This window comes from Pteropus medius, unplaced genomic scaffold (assembly GCF_902729225.1).
Source record: "Pteropus medius unplaced genomic scaffold, Ma_sr-lr_union100, whole genome shotgun sequence".
Taxonomy (NCBI): domain Eukaryota; kingdom Metazoa; phylum Chordata; class Mammalia; order Chiroptera; family Pteropodidae; genus Pteropus; species Pteropus medius.
The window spans coordinates 11,317,153-11,327,200 of NW_024350926.1; the positions used below are offsets into that span (position 1 = coordinate 11,317,153).

General features: G+C 43.1%; 1 pseudogene; it reads right to left on the bottom strand.

Annotated features, from left to right (window-relative positions):
- Positions 1–9,562: 9,562 nt before the first annotated feature.
- Positions 9,563–9,681, bottom strand: LOC120585639 (uncharacterized; annotated as a pseudogene).
- Between the last annotated feature and the right edge of the window lie 367 nt (positions 9,682–10,048).

Sequence of the window (10,048 nt, forward strand, 5' to 3'; positions counted from 1 at the left end):
GTTTTGACAGAAAACTTCGACAGAAGCCAGGCGACTTGTCTCGCTGTGTGACAACCCTGTCACTCTGGAGCAAACTGTCTTGGTGCGGTGACCAGTCTGCACACCCTGTCCTAGCAAGACGCATCTCTCTTTTCCAGTGCCGTGGGCTGCATGCTTGCGTGTCCCCGAATTCCCGCGTCGAAACCTAGCCCCCGACGTGATGGCGTTAGGAGGTGTAGCCTCTAGGGGTTGACTAGGTCATGAAGGCAGAGAGCTCCAGGATTAAGTCCCTTATAAAAGGAACTCCAGAGGAGGCAGGTCCCCATCAGACACCAGATCTGCCGGAGCCTCGATCTCGGGCTTCCAGCCTCTAGAGCTATAAGAACTAAATTTGTTGTTTTAAGCCACCCGGCTGCGGTGTTCTGTTGCGGGAGCTCAGAGGGAGCTCAGAGGGACAGAGACATCCCCTGAACGTGTTCGCGAGCTCGTCCTGAGCAGCAGAAAACTTTCCCTCTCTGGGTCTCTATTAACTGTCCATGGGAGAGTCTCCCCGCCCCAGACCCAACACCTGCAAGTTATTTTTTCAGCCTCGCCGTGTTCTCAAACGTCACTCCTCACAGGACAGCCGGTTGTTCCAGGGTGGTTAGAAGCGTGGACTTGAACTTTGCCCTCTTTTCCAGCTCTGCTGCCCAGCGTTAATCTCTTGCTTTCTTTTAATTTGTAAAGATTCCGGATGTGACTATATCAGCTTGGGAGTGGGGATGAAAAAGGCGAAAGCAGTTTTAATGTGGGTGTGGGCATCTCCCCCGGAGGCTGAACGGAGGGTCAAGGTCATGTCCCACTCAAAGTTCAGCTGGGACGAAGACTCTGAATTATAGATAACCCAGCACGGGGAGACAGGATCCAGGAGAAGGATGCTCCGACGTATTCAACTTGTCTTTCTAAGTAAGGTAAAGTAGTCGAGCTAACAGCACCCCCAGTCTGTCTCCCCGAGTCTCAGGAGGAAGTGGCCCCACCATCAGAGCCGTGGGGAGGGGACTGTGGAACCAGGGCCCGCCCCGTCGGGCGACACTGGGGCAGGGTGCGTGTAATTCTGCACACAGGCCGAGGCTGAGCCCCGTGGTGTCACGTGCTTCCACTGACTCCCCTGGGATCGAGAGCGGGGAACGTCAGGCCTGCCCTTGGCCCTGTGCTGCAGCCACCCGGGCAAGCCTGGGACTGTTCCGTCAGCGCCCCTGACATCTCCTTTTGCTGCGAACCTGTTGGAGCGTGCGGAGAGGCGGAGCTGGCCTGGGGCTTAGGACGAGTCAGCGGCTTTGAAGCAGTGATGAGATGTTTGGAGTGGAGCAGCTCTGGGGGCGGGGGCCGAGGGCGCAGGAAAACCATTACATTCCCCGACTGTGTCTGCGGCTCGGTGTCTGTGTCCCTTCCTAAATTTTAGACGTTGCCTTTTGAATAAGGTAATACATGTTCACGGCTCGTATTGAAGATGTGGCTTGCAAAGAGGAGCCCGTGGTCCTCCCTCCCCTGCCCCCACCCCTCCCGGCCATGTGCGGGAGAAGGTGGTACAAGGTGCTGGGCTCTGTCCCCGCTGGACGTCCTCCGGGCACAGAGCCGGGGCGTGGCGCCGTGAACACAGGCCCAGTGACACGACGAGGTCGCTTGTTGCTAAAACGGCACAGCGCTGGTTGTCCCAGAGGCGAATGTGGGCGGAAGCAAGTGATTCATGTTATAGGCAGCTCCCTCGCAAGTTCTCCGCTCCCTGTGACAAGTTCTGCACCAAACTGATCGCATTGCAGGTTAATGCTACCGACCCCCAGGGACGACGGTGAAAACCGAGCGTGTGCCACTCAGTCTTCCGTGGTCGTGGGTCCTGCTGTCTTCACGTGGCCTTTGACGGCCTGGGTGTCAGGGGCTGCAGGACGCTGGGACAGCGTGCAGCGCCCTGTGCCTTCTGAGTCTCAGTGTGATGCTCGGTGACTCAGCTCACCCTCGGCGACTGTGCTCTGGACTTAGCAGTAAGGCAGGTCTAGCGGGCAGCGGGAAGTTTTCTGCCTCTGTGTCGTAAGGGGTCTTAAATAAACTTTGTTCCAAAACCTTTTCCTTAGAGAACCATTCACACTGTTTTAAACCTCATTAGAACTCATTGTCCGCTGCAAAAATGGTTTCGAGAGATAAAATCACATAACTATCCTATATGATCGGCATAACCGGAACCATGAAAATTGAAGAAAAGGCGTTTCAAATAGTCGCTTTCTATCCTTCTGTGTGGTATTGTTGTTTCCTGTATTTTAAAGCTTGAGACTAGCTTTTTAGGGATTTATATTACCTAAGCAATTGGCTTTCTAATTTCCTTTGGGAGTTATTAAACTGCCTAGTAGACTAAATAGTTTGGCTATTTTTATATGTTTTATATGTTTTGACTTTTAGGTATTTAGAATTCGAATCAGGGATTGCAGTTGTCCTAATTTACCCTGAAAATTAGTAAAACTAATTTGGAGTGTTAAGTTTCACTTCTCTTAAGAAATGAAATACTGTAATGAGTCTAAAGCTCCACTCGTACGAAGTTCATTTATTCGTTGAGTGCATGCGTGCACACGTGCGTGTGCATTGGTACTTAACAAAGGTGTGATGGTGACATATTTGAAATATGACACACAAAAAGCAGGAGTTTGGAGGAAACAATGGAATCTATGCGAAGTTTCGCCTCGTGAAAAATTTTAGGTAAAACTAAGCAAACCATGAACTCATTGAAAATAATAAAATCAGAACGAAAGTTGCCAAAAGGATCATTTTCAAGGTCTAAGAGCATTGCTGGAAGATCGTTTAGGTATATCCTAGGAACTGATTCTGTTACCTACTTTATAAGGAAAACATTTAGATTTCTGCATTCAGGCCTCCTCTTTCAAAATCTATTAAAAATTAATATCATTTGGGAAATGTGTTCCAGTTACCGAGTGCCTCTCATTTGCAAAGTGCTGTGGTGAACACTCTTAGTAATATTTACTCTTTCACTTCACAGATCGACACGGAATATTTTCTATTGTGAACCACGGGCAGCGTTCGGTAGGGCACACGCTAAACCCATCTGGGAGGAAGCCCCGTGTAACCTTGGGTGGTCGGTGGGGCACCGATATAGAACCGAGGCCAGGGAGATCGATTTGGAGGTAATTCAATAGCCAGAGAATGGAAGACAAGGGACCTGGATAGAAGTAGTGGCAGTGGGAATAAAAATAGAGAAATGGACCGAGAAACGTTTTTTTTGTTTGTTTGTTTTTTTTGTTTTTTTTTAAAAAGCAAACAGTTGGAAAAGGAAAGGAGCAATATGAAGAAGAGGCCTCCTCCAGTGGGAGGAGAGGAGGCATGAGATTTGGGAATGAAATTCTGGCAAGAACAATATCCGGAAGTCCTTGGAACGAGCACCCAAAAAAGTCTGTCACTGGGTAAAAGGGTGACTTTAAATTCTAACCTGGCACTGTGGGAAAATACCTTTATCTTTGTCGGTGATTAGTGTACGGAGCAGATTATTGCAAGAGGAATCTGGGACGGCGACCAAAATAGAAAGGCAGACGCAAGAAATGGGGACGAACAAGCCAAAATGATGCGTAGGAGCCAGAGAGAAAAACAGTTACCGGAATCGAGACGCTGCATTAAGGTCGATGGAAGGACATGAGTGAGGCTGAGTCCCAGAGAACGAAGCCAGAGCTAGTTAGTCGCTGCTTCTCGCCAGAGCTTTGGGTCTCCGATATGGAGTGGGGATGTGGAAGCTGGGAAGCAGTCCGAATTTTTAAAACTCCCAGCGTATTGTTGCTTTTTAAACTTCAGTTTCCAGTTACGACTGCTCGTATATACAAATATTCACGTATGTGTATTGATCCTATGATTTGTGGCTTTATAAACTCCCTGACAGTCCTAGGAATGCGCCCTCCCCCAGCGTTTTTTAGGATTTTCTGAGTAGACGATCACGTGGTTTAAGCACGGGCACAGGTTTGTTTCTTCCCTCCTGATCCGTGTGCCCGTTCGTCCTGGCCTCGGGGGTATGGTGTCCAACAGGAGCAAGTGAATGTCCTTGCTTGTTTCCCAGTTCGCGAGAAAATATTCGGTCTTTTACCATTAAATACGTGGGCTGAATTTCTTTTTAAATGCCACTTATCAGGTTTATGGAAGTTCCTGTTCATTTCTAGTTTGCTGAGAGGGTTTTTGTTTGTTCTACTACGAACGAATGTGGAAATCCGTAAGATGCTTTTTCTGCATCTTTTGAAAAGATCTTATAGCTTTTCTTCTGTATCTGTTTGTATATGAACCATATTGATTGTTTTTTTTTTTTTTTGAATGTTGAATCAGCCTCGCATTTCCAGGGTATACTCATACAGCCATTCGGTTATAACATATCATCTTTTTTATATTGTACTTTATTTGATTTGTATTTTGCTGATAATTTTTCTGTCTTTGTTCACGATGGATACTGGTCCGTAGTTTTCTTGTAATGTCTTTGTCTGCTTTTGGGGATTGATGTATTCCTGTTCCCACAAAAATATAAGAGGAAAATCCTCTATCCTCTTATGTCAGGAGTAAAATATTGTCTATAATTGGTACCACTTCCTCCTCAAATGTTTGGAAGAATTCAGCACTGAAACCATCTGGGCCTGGGTTTGTCTTCGTTAAAATGTCAGAATAATGTTTGAAAAATGTTATCGCGTACCTAGTATGTATCTCAAGTATTTGGTCACTTTCTCACATATTTTCTCAATTTCCGTAATGTATTTATTACCTCTGCAAGCTGTGGCTTAGGTAGTACGAGGTGTCGATGGAAGAGAGATCAATGAATAGCTTCGGTGCAAAGCAGATACCGCTTTGTCATATTCTGGGTATTTCACTGAGGACACTGAAAACTTCTGGTAGAAAAGCAAGATTTGTAGTTAAAGATAAGGTAAACCTGTCACCTTAGATTAAATCATAGACTCCTTGGAGTCCAATTTTTCTTACCTAAAAAAACGGACATAATGTATTATGAAATGCATTACATCAGATAAAGTATTCTGAATTTATGCCAAATTTATAGATGACCTAATTGGTCAGATTTGGGTGGAATATAAACAGTCATTTTTCATTGAGTTAAGAACATCTCCAAGGTTTAGGTAATACAACTCTGAGAGAAGCAACGAGTTGCTCATCAAAGTATGTATTCCCTTTGCTTTCTGGGTCAGTAGCAAGACTTTATTTCTCAACCTCGCTTGGAGGTACTTGTGGCTGAATTCCAGCCAGCGAAATATGAGAGGAGCATTGCATGACACTCCCAGCCCTGGTTCCTCAGGCCTCTGGTGCGTGGTCCTTCCTGTGTCATTCCCCTTCAGGCTGACAGGGATGCAGGCAATCAATGACCTTGGACTTGGGTCCCTGAGCTAATCCATGGACGAGAATTGCCCTGCCGACACATTCATCTGCGCAGTGACGTTGCGTGAAGAACAAAATCATCTAAATTGTTCGGATCATGTGGGCAGACATTTGCTATAACAGCTAGTGTTATTCTAATTTGTACAATTCGATAGGGCAAGAGTTCTCTCCTACTAGTACTAGAATTTACTTATTAGGAAAAAAGAATGTTCAAATGTGAGCAGTCCCACGTGGAACAGGAGTACCCTATTTCAGAGGGGCCACAATCTGTGATCCCCCAAACCTGTGAATCAAAGGTGAGAAAGAAACATACTTTTGAAGAGCTTGTGAGTCAGGTGAGAGATTCTAGGGAAGCACCTGTGGTGGTGTTTGCCTGTTTAAGGTTGGGCCTCATCATCCAAGCAATGCTGCAGAATAGGGCATTCCAAGCGGCAATGACATTTAGTTTATGTCGCTAGAAACTTTTCTCCCACCTACAACTGTGAGACGGTGTGTGAGCAACATTGATTTAGGAACTACTAAATGTCTACTGGAGAAGCGAAAGGATTTATACGTACTTAGGAGCAAAAGGTGCTCTCAGGTATTTTATATGGCTGACAGTTTCTATAATTCTCCTTTAATGCTGCAGAATATTCACACATACTTAAACATGGTTCCGCAGTACGTCAGAAATAGCAAGCCAACAATTAAAATGCGGGAGATAGTAGATTCATGGCTTTCCGTATGATGGAAAGCTGTTTAGATTTCCAGGTTCGTTTTGACCTGCCGAAGGGGTGTTAGTCATCATTTCTCATCTGCTTCCACTGCCAAGACTTGACAAGGGTTTTCCTTCACCTTGAGAAACCGCACAGAGTGGAGAGTTTCCTTGCCTTATTCCTGCGGTCTTAACGTACCCTACTGAGTAAAGGTAAATCGCTTTTCTATTCTGTATGCTGTTATATTTTTTAAAAATGGTTTTCCAATCACAGATTTGATTCCTCTCTTGGTATTGAAAGATGATAAACAAATATATTTTTATGTTATTTTTCTTTAGCAAGCTTTATGATTTTATCCTCAGCAACTGGACTAATTCAATAAGCAGCAGACCATAAGGCAGTAAACGGACACGCTATTAATTTTTATTGCTTAAGTTTCTTTTATGTACTATTTGATCTAAAGGTGTTACTCACATTTTTATGGTGAGACTGGCAGACCTGAAAAAATCTAGCTCTATAATTCTTATTGATAAAGCCAGGAAATTTTTATCTCAGCAGCCCAAGAAATGGCAGTGATTCAGCTCTCACGAACCGGGTCATTGAGTGAACAGGCCTCAGTCGGGAAGGAAGGGCCAGGCGGGTAGGTGGCAGTTTACTTGTCCGTTCGATGGAACGCAGCCGGGAAGGTTTCACTGCAGTGTGAATATCGGTGCTCCGAGAACTTGCTGGGCCATTCATTCATCTTTTTCTTTGTTCGCCTTTGAAATGAGAAGTGTGAGCCTGAGTTCCCTCAAGAACAGTGTTTTAAAATTGCTTTGACCTCATGGTGGCACAGCATTGGAGCTGAGGCGGTTGACCGTTAAAATGAAATGGTTAAATTAAAAAAAATAATAATGCGAGAAAGCAGTGGCTCACATTCGGGTGGACTGGCACGCTGCGTGCACACCCTCGTCCCCAAGACCGTCGGGCTGCTGCCCTCGATGCAGAGGGGGCCTCCCGTCCTGGGCCCCGCCGGATAATCCACTGCTCTTCATGCGACGTCCCTCACCGCTGGGAGTGAAGCGTGTCCTGTAAGAGACACGGCAGAAATGCTGGGTACCGTCTGGAGCTCTGGGGTGGTGTGATGGCACAGGCCTTTCGAGGACCCTGTTAATTCCACTTGACCGATATTTATTGAGGGCTTACGTGGAAATACAAATATAAGCAGCCTGTACCTATTAAGAGCATAATCAGAGAAATAAGACCCATCATAGAGGTACTAAACCGTAGTTGGTAACCATGCCGAGGCTGTTTTAAATCTGTTCAAGGCTGCCTGCCGGATGACTGGGGTAGGATTTCAAGGTGAAGTAGCTCGTTCTATGCGGGCGCGGTCTGGGGAGTCTTATGCACATTCGGTTTACCCTTCGAAGGTTGTTCAGTACTAAGCAACATAGAGCACCAAAGACGGTTGCCTTCGCATCCGTGATCAGCAGCCAAGGCACTCGCAGAGGAAGACGAAATGCACAGCTAGAGAGCTCCGAAAATTCTTTATGGGAGATGGAAGATGTGAGTCGGAAATTTCCCAAAATCTACCTGTGGCAAACATAACACTTAATGAAGTGTTAGAAACTTTTTTTTTTTAAATTGAGGAATGTGACAAGTATGACCATTATGATTGTTTTTATTTCACACTAGGCTAGTGATCCTCGTGAACATATTAAGACAACAACGGATGATAAAAGAATGAGAATTTGAAAGCAACACATAAAACAGCGAGGTTGTTGGACACAAATCTATAGTAGACACTTTCTAAATAGCTTTAATGAGATGTAATTCACACACCATTACATAGAGTGTTGATTGTGGGCTTTTATAGATATTCTCTATCAGGTCAAGGAAGTTTCATTCTCTTGTTAGTTTGTTGAATTTCTTTTCTTAATTATGAAAGATTGTTAGATTTTGTGAAATGCTTTCTCTGTGTCTATTGAGAAGATCATGTGGTTTTGTCCTTTTTTCTACTGATGTGGTGTATCGTGCTAACATATTTTCAGATGTTGAATCAACCTTGGATTTCTGGGATAAATATCACTTGGTCATGATGTATAACCCTTTCCATATACAGTTTTTATTAACTAGATTCAGTTTGCTAGTAACTAGTTTGCATAATATGTTCATGAGAAATATTTGTGTATAGTTCTCTCCTCTTACGGTATCTTTGCTTTTGGTATCAGGATAATATTAGCTTCATACAATAAGTTGGGAACTGTTCCTTCCTTTCCTTAAGAAATTGTGAAGAATTGCAATGAATTCTTCTTTCAATATTTGGGAGAATTCACCAGTACAGCCATCTTGGGCAGAAGTTTATGTTTGTTTATTCTATCTCTTTACTTGTTATAATATATTCCGATTTTCTTTTTTCTTTTTTTTTTTGAGTCAGGTTCGGTAGTATGTTTTTCTAGCAGTTCGTCCTTTTCATGAAAGTTATCTAACTTTTTGGCATACCGCTGTTCATCGTATTCACATCTAATCTTTATTATTCATGTACGATCACTAGCGTTGCTCCCTCTTCCATTACTGACTGTAACTTAGAGTTTCGTCACTTGTTAAACTTTTCAAAGAATCAAGTTTTGCTTTCATTGCTATTCCCTATTGTTTTTCCATTCTCTGTTTCATTAATCATTATAGCGAAGTATCACCATATGCCATGCACCATTTAAATACTTTTCATATTAATAATACTCTCGTTAGCCCTTTGACATAGGTACTACAGTGATCCACAATTTACATATGAAGAAGGGAGACATTGAGTAATATGCCCCAGGTCATACAGCTAGTACTTGACCAGACCAGGGTTTAAATCCCAGGGGTTTGGCCTTAGCGTTCAGGCTCTCAACCATTCAGTATACTGTATAGAATTATTTGTAACGGCACTGTCTGTAATAATGAGTCACAGCTATTAAATTGAGTCTGATAGAATTACGTGTATTGACATGGAAACGTATTCTCTGTACGCATGCCAACGCGTGTGCCCCTGCAAAGATGCGTGTTGTGTGTGTTGATACAACTGATAGGGAAAAACAAAGCCCATTTCAACAATTTAAATTTGTATTTTTAACAAAACAAAAATCAAAACTTTGTGGGAAAATCATTGAAATTGGAGCAAGATCTCAAATGATGATGATGATTTTGGTATGCATACAGCTGAAGTGTATTCTCCTGAAATCACGAGATCTTAGAACGGGGAGAGATTTTAAACTCTCAACCCCGAAATGTAGGGAACCGATGCCAGAAAGTGTAAAACAGAAGTGACTGGCGTGGGTGTCGCTGGTCTGTCGTGGCACAGCCAGGACTAGAGATTCAGTGTGATGTTTGACAGTTGAAACCAGTGTCCACTAAGTGTTTCATTTTTTCTTTCCTTTTTTTTTTTTTTTTTTTTTAGGTGAGGCAACCTCAGTTGACCTCAAGATTGCAAGGAACTTGTCGGCTTACGATCCCTTATTTGTTTTTATTTTTTACACCTACAGCACCTGGTCTTTCTAGGTGGTCTCCCATCCAAGTACTAACCAGGCCCGACTCTGCTTAGCTTCCGAGATCAGATGGGATCGGGCTTGTTCAGGGTGGCGTGGCCGTAGACTAAGTGTTTAGAAAGAGGGTAGAGGATATAAAAAAATATATGTAGTATTATATAAATATATATATTATATATGTATGATTTATACATATAACATAAATATTTATACATAAAATTTATATATATGTGAAATTTATGTTTAAACTGGATTTCATAAACCCAAGGACTTGATAAAAAGGAAACATATTAACATATTAAACTCTTGGGTTTATGGGATCCAGTTTAAACCTAAATTATAATGTATAATGGAAAATATAATAGTAAATGTATTACTTTGTAGTTCAGAGTTTATTTTCTTATATAAGGGCATATAACTTTAAAAGACATGCTGAGATTGGTAAATGTTAGTAATCGTTAAGATAAGTAGTGG